The sequence below is a fragment of the Taeniopygia guttata genome, chromosome 9 (genome assembly GCF_048771995.1).
Source record: "Taeniopygia guttata chromosome 9, bTaeGut7.mat, whole genome shotgun sequence".
In the NCBI taxonomy this organism is placed as follows: Eukaryota; Metazoa; Chordata; class Aves; order Passeriformes; family Estrildidae; genus Taeniopygia; species Taeniopygia guttata.
Genome location: NC_133034.1, coordinates 19,150,666 through 19,165,711, shown reverse-complemented (window position 1 = coordinate 19,165,711; position 15,046 = coordinate 19,150,666).

The following is a 15,046-nucleotide window of genomic DNA, read 5'->3' as shown; positions in this document are numbered from 1 at the left end:
AATAGCTGATAAGGTTTATGAGAGGTTATAGCTTCAAAAGAATTGATTTATAATAGTTTTCTATTTTTAAATACATAGCTGGACGTCCAGTATGATCTACAGAAGCATCTACATTGACTAAAAACAGCATTTAGGTGCTTCTATAAATCTCCCTGGCTGTTTGTCTTGATCTCTAGGCTAGTAAGTGCTTTGGAAACATGAAATAAAAAATGTAAGGCCTGATTTTCAAAATCTCACATCTCTTGTGACATGTGTCACAATGGCCAGAATTTTAAAATGCTCTTTCCTCCTCATCCTGAACTCTTGAAAATTCTACCCATTTGCTGTCATAATTTAAGATATACTTCTTTATGAATTTGAAATTGTAATCTGAAAGTCAAGCCATATTGTATAGAAATCTGCAATCCCAGAATATAAACATTCTAAACATTGTAACAGTATTTACAATCAAATTAGGATTTTTTTTTTTTTTTTACTGTTACAGTGATGGAGTAAAAAAAAAAAACCCTGAAGTGAAATTCTGCTCTAAATAAATCTTGTTGGTATTGTGTTTGCTTAGTCTACTAATTTTCTATATCAAATACACTCTCTTTACATCTTAATATATCTTTTATGAAGACAGAATTGTCAGGGAAACAAATAAAACACTTTTTCATACGTTACTGTCAAGAACAAAACTTCTGAAGGTTGGACTCTTCAGACTTCTAGACCAATGCCACCCCTGTGCCTTCAGGGAAACCCTCAAAGGGAGGCAATGAAAATGCAGCGATTCTTCTGTTGTACAAAGTAGTAATATAAACAAATTTTCATCCTCTTAGATGCATCAGTTCCAGGAGGAATGGGAGAGCAAAGGTTTACTTGCAGCATCTAAGTGAGCAGCAATGTCAGACAGCAGCCTTGGTGAACAAGAAGGTGCCATGAGAGCTCATCAGAACAAGCCTATCTTAAGGAGCTGGAACAACTGTGTTTTATTCAATATTCAGAAGAGATTTGAATTACCAAATATTTTTCTAAGGGGTCTTTCTGCTGAGCTGGCACTGAAATTCCAAGTTGCAGAACTGAGGAAGTGTTTTAGGACCCAATTACAATGAAAAAAGAAAGCTAATTATGTCCTACAGAAATGCTGACACCAGCACAAACCCAGCCATGTTCTCAAGTGCTGCCTTTGTTAATAATGTTCTTTTTTACACTTTTTGAGGTCAAGCATGATGAATTTTTTGCTGGCATGAATATTAATGTTTTTTAAAGTTCCCTCTCTTTCCCTATCATCCCTTCTTCCTGTTAGCATGTCAATGTGAATCAAAATTAGGCCACAACTATTTTGAAGATAAAACCTGCGCTGTGTCATAATTAAAGTGATATTGCTGGAGGGTGCTGTGCTTTGGTATATTCTGCCAGTTTACTGAGAGTGGCTGAAATGTGCTGCACCATTTCATCCATCTGCTTCCCAAACCACAAGTCTCCCAAGCAGGAGAGGTGGAGAGATGCTACGAGTTCCTCGTTGTTTCACAAGGCTATAGTTAGGGCTGCAAGCTCCTATTTTTGGACACTTCAGCGACTACTGTGAGAGTTTGTGTGATAAGGGAGGGAAAATTCACATCTTCCCAAATTAGCAACCTCCATGTACCCGTTTTCCTGCTCTTCATCCCATTTTGCACCAGACCAGCTGCCCCTGCAAGGGTACTAAGGAGGTGACAGCTGAATGTAGCCAGTGTGATGAGTTGTAGGATCTAAATGGCTCCTCACAAGAGCTTAGGGGTGTCTAAGAACATCAGGGTTATAGCTTGGCCTGCAATTTATTTTGTCTGTTTTGCCAGAATTTCATAGGATCTCTGGTATTTCTCTAAAACTAGAATCAATACTTTAAAATAAGACGATATAGTCAGAAATATTTTTGGGACAACTTCATAATTCAATAGAAAGTAAGGAAATACTCAGGAAGTTTAAAAATCCCTATTTTCATATATTCAAACTCCACGTTTAGATTTTAATTTCACAGCATTTTGATTTCATTTTAATGAGATTCCAGGATATTTTAAAAATCAGTAAGGACCTAGAAATGGCTTCTTTTTAGATGATAATCACTTATTAATGTGACTTGATCCAATTCAAGATTTCCTAATTCAAAATAACCCAAATGCAATTTAAGCTCAATTATACATGAAAATTACTCAAGTAATGTAGAGTTTAATTTTTTTCAATAAATTATGTATAAAATTGAGCCATTCCACCATGTTATTGTCACAAACGCAACATGTCAAGGACACCACGTTCAGAAACATTTTGGATGAATATAGAAAACACAAAGTATAATTAATTCTGACTGCTTTCAGACTCACATTTTTTCTGCCTGATTAAAATTTAACTGAAATATATTAAAAATAATGGTGAAAAAAATTGCCCAGCAACCTGAAACCTCTTCCCAAGCTTTGTGCACTTGCTGAAGTTTTCTTCCTGTAGTTGTGTTGACTTCAAATAAATCAGAGCTGTAAATTTTCCAGCAGATAAATGTGACATTTTTGTAAAGGTATGAGTAGTAAAAGGTGGAGAATAGAGAGAGAGATTTTGTGCTCCTGGTAGAGCACCAAACCCTCGGGGAGATGCCCAGGCAGGAATAATGATGGGCTGAAAGGAGCAGTGTCAGGCCAGCTCCTCTTGCAGCAGCCCAGGTGTGTCCCCAGCCCTGCTGACACTCTCCAGGACCCCTTCCCAGCCTCTTGCAGGGAGATTTAGCTCTTGGTAATTCAAAATCAACACCTGTGACACCTCTTTCAATAGATGGGCCCAGCCAGATCTCCCTTCCTTCCTCATCAAGCAGGAGCAGTTCCAGGGGTTTGTTGGTGCTCATTCCACCTGAGAGAGGAAAGAGCTTTGTGGCAGAAACAAAACCACCTGTGGTGAGGACGAGCTGCAGCATAATTAAACTTAACTGTCCCCAGGTGCTTTCTTGAGAATAGTTGCTCAAAATTACCTGAACTAATCCACATTCTTAAAACCCCCCCGAGGTTTTGTTTTTCCTCTCGTTTATTAGGATTCTTCTACCTTTCTCATTCCCATGATTGTGATAATATTGCCTTTGATTTATGCTGAAGATCCAGCAAGCAAAATTTGGCCACTCAGCATTAAGGCTGAAATGCTCATCTTCAGACAGCTCTCAGAATGTTTTCATCTCTTGCCCACTAAGATAATCACAGAGCTCTCCATCTGATAGCACAAGGAAATTGCAAGCTAAACTCTCTATTAGAAGTTTCTGAGAATAACCAGAGCTAGGCAATGAAAACAGAAGTTCCCACTGACTGTTTTAGTAGATTCAAAGACCCAGAAAGAAAATAAAAAAACTTTCTTGTTAATGAGAAAATATAATTGTCTATTTATATAACTCTTTTTTTATTCTAGAGAACCTCATCAGTTTGGGCTTGACCTTCTCTTTTGCCCTATTTGTTCACCACTTACATATTTTTTGTGTCATGTCTCAAAATTAAGGGGACTGCAAAAGCAGAATTAGGCCCTTTCTAAGCGAGTAGCAATCTAACTATAAATGAGTAATAATCTAGCCCTTAGAAGAAGCCCCTAAGAGGGCAAAAGATCACTGCAGTGCTGCATGACTGTCACAGGACAAGAGGAGGTGATCCCAAATGGAAAAGGGAGAATTTAGGGGCATAGATAAAATGAAATAAGAAAAGTGATTTGGCTGTGCTGACATTTCAATATTTGCACGTAATAAGAGCTCATTGGAAATTTTCAGGAAGAATTTGTTTCCTTTGGAAAATGCTGATAATGTCAACATCAAAACCTTTGGATGGACTGTGTTCTATGGCACTGCCCTCCCCAGAAATGAGACAAGGCAGGGAGTTCTGCCACCTCCTGCATTGCCCAGGCCAGAGCTCACCCTTTGCCTAGCTGTGGTTTTTCCCCTGAATTTCAGGCATGGAACAAAGATTCATTCTCCATGCCAGAATACAGAATTATTTACGCCTCCCTTTTTCAAGCTCCTGTTAAAATCCAGCTTGGGTACTCACATCCCCCATCTCACATCATCACCACATTATCCTGTGCCATGTGGGAATATGCACATGATTCCTCACCCTATCCCATGTATTCCAAGGAGTTCTGTGCTCTTGGGAACAAACAGAATTGGCCTAACAGTGAAGAGCTGCTGGCCTGGAGAGTTTCATAGAGCTGGGCCAAAAAGCTGCTTCTCAGTCATTGAGAAGTTGAAGAGAATTTTCTCCCAGTTTAGTAAAAATAATATTAATGCTTACCTTCACAGAAAATGTTTCCATTAAGAATTCATTGTTTGCATGTTTGTTTGTTTGTTTCAAAAGAATAAATCATTATTTTCTGGAAGAATTATTTCTTTGGTCTAATACCACAGAATTGAGCCTCTGTTTTTCTAACACTTAAGTCTTAAGAATTTTAGTCTTTCCAGAAATTCAGAGGCCTTGACCACGTGTGTGTCTTATTTAGTTTCAGGAGTAGATTATGGGTTTTATAAAGCCTGATTGATGCATATAGTTGGCCCTTGCCCTTGTGTTTAATTTCATTAGTATTCCATTCATTTTCCCATGGCTTTAATGAACATATCATTTATGGCCCTATTTTTATCACAGAATTGCACTCATCTAATTTAATAATGAGTTCCATCTAAGATGGCTAAACCATTGCAGAAAAACTCAGGTTTCCTTTTAGTTCAATTAGAGTGGTTTATTTTGTTTCATTTTATTTGAAATAGTTAAAAGTATTCTAATCTAGTTGTCAACAAGGTACTCTTCTCAGTAAATAATAGGGTATTAAGTATTTTGTTTTGTTGTACACTGGTTGGGAATCTGTTTGTCTTATATGAATACTGCTTTCTCATATAATCATCCTTTGTACTCCAAAACTGTAAAGAAACTTATAGATTCTCTTTCTTCTGATTATCTATTTGAGAACACTTGGCAATAGAAAATAAAACAGCTGTAAAAAATCCATTTTATCTGCTTGGCTGCCAATTTTCTGTTTAGGTGAACCTGAACAGTCACGTAAAGGATGGTTTTTCTATTTCAAACATTTACAACAGTGGCCTTCTGGATCTTTTCCTAAATAATACAAGATGTGTTCCTAAGCATTGCATTCTGCCCTTGAAATGTGTGTTTATACAAAGAGGGAACACTTCTGCTCACAAAAGCAAAGCCTGGTGCAATCTGCATTTACAGCCACCCTCCAGCTTTTGCTGGAGACTTCTGATGCAGCTCCTCCTTGTGCTCTTACAGCCTCAGAGTTTGGCCATTGGGAACATAAAGGAGAAGGTAAAATGTGGCTGTGGTTTATGGACACCCCTGAACCCATTCAGTTTCCTCATACAGAATGAACACTTTGTAGGAAAAAATGGAGATGAGAGACAGAAAGAGGATAAATACAGGTTTATGCATCCAACAAAACAAAAAGATTATTTTCCTATTTCTCAGCTGAATAGAGCTGAATCCCACTAAATCTCTGTGTACTTTGATCAAAACCACACTAAACCACCAAAAAGAATACAACTCTTTCCCAGCACCCCTGATATTTTGACTGTCTTTGATCTCTGAGGCAGCTGTTACGTGAAAACTTTAAGAAATTGATGTGTAGCTAATAGCAAGAGAACCAAAACTGTGAAACTCTGAAGATGTAATAAAGAATTTTTGATAGAAAAAGGACTATAAATGCATCTCTTCAAGACAAACACTAATATTTACCTGTTTTGTATAGCACACCTGGCACATTAAATTCTACCTAGTTCAGGAGGATAAATTTCTGTGGCAATGCCAGATGCTCATTTTGGGAACCTGAACTTCATTTTCAGGTTATGAATTTATCTGAACATTATTAATTTTTTTTTTTAATTCTTCAACACATCAAGCTGATGCAAAGATTTTGAAATCTGCTCTTTTCACTGATATTTCTGACTCACTGGAGGGTTTAGGCAAGTGATTTCACCTCTGTGTACCTTAATTTCTTTATCTAGATATTAAGGATCATCATAATTCTGCATATTACTTTGAGACCTAATGATTGCAAGTGCTGTACAAAGCCTGTACTATTTTATAAGTAATGTTATTTTTCTAAAATACCTCCACCTTGTTAATTAAAACAGTTTTATTTTATTTCAAAGTGATAAGAGACTTAAATGGAACAGGGCATTTTGTGGACATATGGACAACACATTTTTGTTATGTAATTTTTTTTTGTATGAATTTATACCTTGTGGATTTCCTGTATAGAAAATTCAGGGCTCTAACCTCCTTTAGGCTGCAATATTTTTTTATTTCTCTGTGCAACAGGTTAGACCTTGGGCATCTAGTGGTATTCTTAGAAGCCTGTTTTAATAATTTCAGAGCATTGATGATATTTTTAGTATTTTTAAAGATGCAAACTATTGAAAAGCCAGATATTAGAGTACCTAAAGAAAAAAAATACATTCTATGTCTGCAGCAGACAATAATCTCAGTCAAATTCTGAGTCAGGTGAGATTTCCTCTGTTTCTCTTCACAATCACTAGAGAGGAAGGTTTTGCCTGTAATCAGATCCGAGGAGCTGGACTCCTGCTAAGAGTTTGCTCATCAGAAGAGAGGTGAGTCCTTGCTGTTGGCATCTTTGCTCTTCCCAGCTGGGGCCCGGCACTAACAAGATGTTCTGGAGGTGAGCAGTGCCCTGGTGACACGAGAGGGGGCAGGAACAGCAGCAGGGCTGCCCCAGGTAACCCTCCCCAGCCTGAGGCTGCACTGATCAATCAGCAGTGCTGGGAGCCAGCAGCCAGGAGGGTTTGGCTCTTCCTCCCTCTCTGATGATTTCCCCTCTGCCTCAGGGTTGGCAAGTTTTAGTTTCGACCTCATTAGATATGTGACTCAAAGCATTTAAGCGTTGGAGCCCAGGCATAGAAGCAATTAATAGTAGATTTACAAATGTCACCGGCTGGTGGCCTCATTGTTGTGGCACACAAAAGGCTATTCTGAGCTCTGGATTCCTTAAGGCATAAAATCAATGAGTAAAATGGTTTAAAAAATATGACCCCATAGAGCTCTATGTCCCTGTGATTCTTGCCAGAGTAAAATGCATCAGTTCCCTGGGGAACTGTGGGAATCACACTAATTTTCTCAAGAAAAGAACATTTGAAAGCCCCCAGCAAGAACTCAGGAAATGGCACTTTGCATTTGATGCTTGGACACAATACAAATATTTATTCAGTGGAATAACTGTAAGAGAACATTTTAAGAGCTTTTCTTTTTCATTTTTCCACCCAAACTTATGTCAAACAGAGGTCTGTCAACCACCTGAAATACAGATTACAAAAGCATGTCCAGAAAGTATAAGGAAACAATTCTTTCAGACACAGGAAACTTCTGAGCTGGATTTGTTTTTCTGTTTCCACTGTGACATTTGGAAGTTCAGGTATGCCATTAATGGTTTGTGAGGGTGAACTGGCCGGTGACTGACAGATGGCTCCTGAATTTGCTGTTCCATGAAATAGCAGGCAAAGGGAAGAAGCGGGGTCTGTCAAGAGTTCAGCTGTTTGATCTGCTGCCTGGTAAAATCTCCAGGCTCTATGGTCTCTCTAACCTCTTTCTTACTACTTGTAGTTGAAGCTATTTTTGAGTCAGTCAGCAGTCATATATTGGGCTATTTGCTACAGATCAAATTAAAATAATACTGGTACAGGATCAAGTTATGTTTTTTACTTGGAGAAGTGTTTTCCTGAGCTGAAACTGGGATAATCTGGAGGCCATGGTGTGGTACATTTCAGCCCTCGTTTGCCACTTAATACCAGACTCCCAAGACCAACTTTTCTCAAATCCAGCAATGAGCTGAAATGGCTGCTGGCTGGAAAAGTTATAACTGATACAGATATCCACTGAAACTGGATTAGAGAGAACATTCAGTTTATATAGAAAAGAACATCAAATTACACCTCATTAGTCATGGGTATAGTTTCATGTCAGTGTTTTGAAATAAGTATAATTGTGAGCTAATGCATTTGGGCTGAAACCACTGCTGTCCCAAGTGCTGTGACTTCAGTGGTGTTTGTTATCATCAAATTCTGACCTTCCTATGGCAGTATTATCAGAAAAGTTGTGGAGAGTGATGTAGCTTTTGGAATCCATGGGGATTTCAGCATGTTTTGAGGAGGTCCCAGAACACTGCAAAGCACATTCAGAGCAAGATCACAGGAGAATGCAGAGTCCATTCCCTGTTCAACATGTCCTTGATCCAGATGCTTACAGATTGCATTATCATATGTCCTGATCTCTCCTAATTTCTTTTGTCTTGTGTGTGATGAATTCTGAAGGTTCTGTTGTTACATCTGACACAGAAGAGGGTCCCAGACAGAAAAGAACCTCCCATGATCAGGTGCCACGACATGTGGTGCATCTACACCCCACGAAGAAATGGAGAGCAGTGAAACTGCTCTAACACAATGCTCCTGAACTAATGAGTCTGCCTGGGAAGCTGATGTTCTTCATTAACTCAGATCTGGCACCTCACCCAAGTGGTTTGGTGCTGTCGAGCCCTCAGTGCTGTGTGCACTGAGTGTCCAGTGCTGGTCACACTGATGGCTGCTCCTCACAGAGCACCAGTTGCCATGGAGAGCTGCCTGCAGGATTTCTATGTAAAAGGCATATCAAAACTGAAATAAATATCCTAGATAAGACTGTGCATTGAAGGGAGTATCCTGAATGATGTCACAGTCCATACAGAGCCATGGGGTAGGTGTTCAGGGACTGAGTGACAGGAACCAAGCACAAGTGTCACCCAGTGTGGTGACAGTTCACAGCATCACTCCAGCTCTGTGACAGCTGTGGGCTGTGATCACCATTCATTTTTCTCCCCTGGTGCTTGGCAAAAAACAAATAATAGCTGAAAGTAAAATGGTTAGCACAGGTTTATTACCTTTGAGGGAAACAAATCACAAAAGGGTAAATTGAAATTAACTGGGTTGAGCACAAGGTAAATCAATAGGCTTATACCAGCTTCACAAAAAGGGAGGACTTTCTTCTATTCTGTGACCTTTTGTGAGGACAAGTTGGAAGAAAAACACAAGAATGAAGAGAGAAGATTCTGAGCTCTAGATAAATAGCAGTAACCAGATGTTTTTAGCAGGTGCTGTAAGCCCTAAACAGTGGGATTTTTCTACATGGGGTCTTATTTGTCTAAATCCAAGAAAGGACTTAGACTAAGGCGAGATGAGTGCAGGTGGCCATGGGCACTGCTTCCAAAGCTCAGTGGCATCTCATTTGCTCTGCTGGGAATATGGAAGGAAAATTTCTTCTCAATAGACAACTCATCTAAAAATAACTCCCTTAAACAGATTTTCAGGCTTCTTTTTGTATGTTGATATTAAGTGGAAGTGGTTTATGACTACTGAGACAGATTTTGTTATTAGGAATTTGCATTATAAGTTGAATTAAATTGGTAAAAAATTCCCTCTAAATTATTTTCATCTATTTCTAATTCCCATTTTGAATTTTAACTTCTTGATTTCAGGTCACCATCCAGGGCATTTTATATTATGGCTTCAAGTGCATTATAGCATTGACTACAGCTGCAAGCTTGCCAGACCTATTGCTGCAAGCAGCAGTTGCTGCAGTATCTACTCTATTACTAAAAACTGATTGAAACATTAACTATGAAACGATGACTATGAAATATAAAGTTGTCATCTGTGCAGTGAATCATACTAATTTTCATAAATACATCTGTTCATATATACACCAAAATTGCAGATGTTTCCATTCCTGAAATAATATTCAACTTCTATGCTACCTTTAATGCTGCCAAACAGTTGATTGTTTCCTGAAGCTAATGGTGAGTCAAGACTAACATCAAGATGCAGTTTGGTAAATGATGAATGCTGGGTTAGAATAAGGTGATTAATTGTAGAGCAGAGATCTCTTGTAGCTCCTGGGAAAATAGTCACTAAGAGCAAGGACAAAGTAAATCCCATGTTAACGAAACCTCACACATGTGCTTTTGATGCACTCTGGATGAGTTAGGGAAAAAGTATAGAAAGAAACTGGGAAGCAAGTAGTCTGTTTCTTGGAGGTCTTAGAATACTGATGAAATGCAAAAAAAAATTTAATTCAACCTCGAAAAATGCCAATTCATCTCAAGGAAAGGTGTTTCTGTTGTACATACTGTGATGGGCACCTCTGGGAAGGAGTGACATGAAGGACCGAGAAATTGTTGGAATGCCTGTGCCCATGCAGCATGAATAAGGAGGCATTGTTCATCTCCATTTAACACTGGCAAAAGACTACATGTGTTTTTAGGTAGCTCATTACAACAAACAAATTGAAGGTTATTCAGTATAGGGCAGAAATAACTATAAAGGGACTTCTGTATAGACAAAAAGGGAAGATTGGAATGGATCAATATTTATAGGCTGGTGAAAAGAAGGTTAAGTATCTGAGAACAAAGAACTTGCCAAGTCTACAAATGGGATAAGCAGCAAGAAATAAGAGGAATTCTTTAGACTGTTCTAAGGCAGAAAGGATGAAGAAATTAAAATTTAAGCTGAACACCGAGATAAAAACTCTGATACAGAAATGAACTTGTAAAAATCTCATAGGGAAGTATTTGAACCTCACTGCTTGAAGACTTGGACACAGTCTTGACTAAATATATTTCTGGGAATAATTCATTTCCCTTAGTATCAGGACATGACCTTCTCACCAACTCCTATTAATCTACGTTGTGTAAGTGCCTTATGAGGCAGCAGCGGGGACTGGGCTGTCTGTTAATGCTTGGCTGGGGGAAAATAAACTCCAAATGAGTGCAGCTCAGACCCATGGCAGGGCCTGGGACCACTCCCATCTCCCACACGAATCCATAGATCCACACTGAATGTCCCCAAAGACTTTGAAACTCATAAGTCATTTCTATTAGAATAGGATCTACAGTAATTAACTTATTTATCTATAATAACTCCAAAGTGAAGTGAGATGTAAAAAACAATGTCTGTCTTTCTGTTTGGGAGTTTGGAGATTTCTGGATTGACTTTTTGATAACTCAATGACTTTCTGTTCTGGTCCTTAGGGATTTTCTTCATGGAGCACTGTGTCTCTGCCTGGGCTTCAGACAAAGCTCCTGACTGTCATTTTCTCATTCCCCTTTTGCCATGTGTGCCAGTGGGACCATCTTCACCAAACTGGCTCAGTTGTTTCCTCAGGAAGAAGTTTCCCTGTGGGCTAGATGGGTCTGTCGAACTTGGACACTCTTTTAAGGAATATTCTCAGACTGAAAATACCCAGATCAAACATTTACTGTCTGTTGCAACCTCCCATACTATTCATATCCCACCTGTTCAGGCAGGTTCTGATAACATTAAAAGCCTCCAGACTGGTATCATATGTGAAACTAGTTATGACTTCAAATCACAGATAATGCAGATAAAAAGTACTAAAAGCCACTACTGCACCTGCCACTGACAACTCTGTTGGAAGTCACAGTTAGGTGTGTAACCTAAAGATGAATCAAACACAGATTTTCCACAGGAACCTTTGCAACCTAGTAAGAAACATAAGGTGTGTGGGGAGACGTTTTGGTGTTTGTGTTCATATGCCTAGACTACATTGCATTTTCACATTCACATTATTATTAAATTTAGTAAATAAAAGCCTATGCAATTATATTCAAAATCATTTGGGATGAGTAGCACAGAGCTGCACAAAAAGAGCACCACCTTTCTGGTGGTTTGGTGTTCTAGGACAGTGGAAGAGACCATTTTCATAGACATATTTTTAGTTTTCCAGCATGTTTTGCCCTGTAGAAATACCCTCTGGTGTGTTTTGTTGGGGATTTTTTTAATGTCACTGTGGGAGTACAGTGTGTGCCTGGGAGAAAATAATGACTCTTAAGATGATTAACATGTTATTAAACTCTGGGATAATCGCTGTCCTGTCAAGTGTCAGCTCCTGCATTTCATCAGCTCCATGTGACAGTGCTGGACTGCTCATTGCTTTCTTTGATCTGAGAGGATTTTTCATGACCAGCTGCTGAATGTGACCCCTTTGGAACTGCAAACAGCACAAAGAAAACAAAAGTCGGTAAACATTACTAAGTCACTCAAAAAAATAATACTGTTTTCGTTGAAGTTAGTTATTGAAGTTTTATTAGTTGAAGTAACCCTAAACTGACTCCTCATGTGGCAATGTATGTTTGGGACTGGTAACAGTGAACAGCTGGGGCATAACAAAGTGTGAACTTTGCAAAAAATACAAAAGTTTCTGCTTTTCAGACTGGCTGATGACTCACATACAAGCACCTGCATGATGAAATGGACCTGTGCCATCTGCTACAAGTGCTTTTGCATTGGCCAAAGACCTAAGCCCGAGTTTATGCCAGGGCCTTGAGTACATGTTCTGATGGAGTTAAGTTGGAGGAGTCATGGGATTTATGGGCTGAGCTCCAGATCAGCTTCTTCACTGCCAAGAACTACTATGAAGAAAACGAGAAGTGAGGGCCTGCCCCTGCTTTCCCTAGGTAGATGGTGTTGAGGGTTTCATATCATTTTCCCCATGTTATTCTGCAGTCTTGTTGCAGTTGTGTCTGCACTGATCTCTGGCCTCCAGACTTGAACCTAGACCCAAACCCACTGGCTGCTTGTCCAGCTGGAGCTGTCTCATCACTGAGGGCCCCCTGGGCAACCTCTGGGCTGTGTCTGACCCTGATCCCTGTTCCCAGCCCTGATCCTGACACTCCTGCTCACCTGCTCTGCACTCACAGGTGGCTTTTGCTGCTGTTGCTTTATCACTGTTCTGATTTCATGCATCTGAGTAACTGGGTTAACTCTGCTTGGTTTGGGGCTTCCAAATAAAGCAAGTGAAGGGATGCAATAATTGCTTTCCAAGGTCCATCACATTGCATGGTCAACAACTGAAATCTAACTGGTAAGTAATGGTGTATTTTACCCCAGCAGAGGAGTGAGACCAAAGGCAGATAAAGATACCCTGTGAAGTTGTACATTCAAACTACAGTTCACCTGCTGAGTGACTTTGATTTCTACCATCCTGCTGCTGCCTCTTTTCGGCTGTGAGAGCCACTGCACAAAAGAACAGTGCATTTCTCCACTGAAAATTCATTTGTTTTGTTTTTTGGGTTTTGCCAGGGAGGTAGCATTTAATCACTAAGATGTGTCATGCTGCTAAGCTGCGTGACAGCTTGATGCACCAAGGGATGCTCCCCATTGAAAATGTAAGCAATTTATACTGTGTATTTTTCCACTTAAAGAATCTACAGATTTTTGCTAATAATGGCTTTCCTTTTTCTCCTGTTACAAAGCAGTGTCTGCATTATTTGCAATTACAGAAAAAGTTTCTGTATTTCCATTATGGTATTGGTGAAGCTAAACAGCTCTTGTACTCTTATCTTACTTCACAGTATTACAGTATTTTTCTTTTCCTGTGATCATTATTTTATAATTCAAAGCAATAATATGTTTACTTTGGGGAAAAAAAAAAAAAAAAAAAAAAGAAAGAAAAAGGATTGGTATATCAGACTAGCCAGACTGCTGCTTTTTCCTGCTCTTTCTAACACAGCTATTAGAGACCAAAATGACTGTTTCATATCTCAGCTGTGTGAGTGCAATTTCTGAAGTTGAATACAGAGGGTTATGGTCCATTTTCAGTACCAGCAGGAACCATTGCTCAGAGCCTGCCATTACATCTCAGAGTTCCACAGTAGCTCTTGTTATTTTTTGATATATTCATTTGGTCTTACAAAAATGTTGTGTATCCTACTCTACTTTCCCCTGTCCTTTCCCTGTCATGTATCCTCCCTTTACATGACTGTTGGTAGAGTGGGGTTTTTTTGACAGCACTTTGCCACAACTGATTTGTCAAAGGCTCTCCATAGTTTCTGACCACTTGACCCTGTAAATCATCCTTACAAGAAGGCACTTCTAGCTCTGGGTAGGGAAGGCTTTTCCTTTTACCTTGGCATTCAATACCAAAATAACCCTCACAGTCTGGGGAAAATCCCTTCCCCTTTTTGAAATTTCCAAACCTCTTCTGGATTGCAGGAGCCAGAACTCTCTTTGGATGCTGAAATTTATTTAAATTTACCAATTTTGAAGAAAAACTGTTCCTCATATTTTTTAGATGTACTTTGTGATCAGTCCTAACACAAGGTATGTTTTTCCATCTTTAAGGAAATGAAGTGCTAAATTGGCATGATGAGATTACAAACCAGGTTAGAGAGGTGGAAAAAAAATAGCAGGCTGCTCTGAGGACCAGACAATTATCAGTTTTCTGGGCTGCCACTAGAATTTCTCAGAGGCACATTCTGGCGGGGGAGCCCAACCAGGTATTTCAACCAGCCTGAAGTGTTACTTTTGAGGACCAACCTTTTCCTGGCTATTAACCTTCTGTTGAAACTTTCAATTGCAGGTATGCTATCTGGCACTACCCAAGCTTTACAGAATTTTTGAAAGTGCTACATCATTTCCTTGAAGCTTCTCAACTAAAGAAACATTGTATTGGAGTTTTGATTAACCTCTGTGTCAGTGAAGATACAGATTAGAACTCGAGTAGCCTGAATTGTGCTTACAAGGATTTTGTTGACGCCTTTTTATAGAGAGAATGTTGACATTTTGTACAGATGGAAAAATCTGGATTTCTTTCTCCCACTTACTGTTCTCCTACGCACGTACACACAGTCTCCCATGTATATATTTACCAGCTGGAGGAGGATCAGATCATCACAATTACAAGAGAAGAGTTTGAGACACCCGTGCTTTAGATTTGTATGTTTATTTCTCACTCCCAGTAAAATCAGCACACAGCTACATCTGTAATTATTTATGACAGCAAACAATTCTATTTGCATATGTAAAAACTTAATTTGTGCTATACTAATTATCATCCATTCATAGGCCAGAATCACAAAGGTATTTAGAGGCCTAACTTTTGGGGTTTTGATTCCTTCTCAGGTAAATTCTATGATTTTAGCTGCCAATATCTTTAAAAACATGATTTGGTATCAGTGGCATAAAATGTACTACAAGAGGGAGACGCATGGAATGTATAACTTGCAT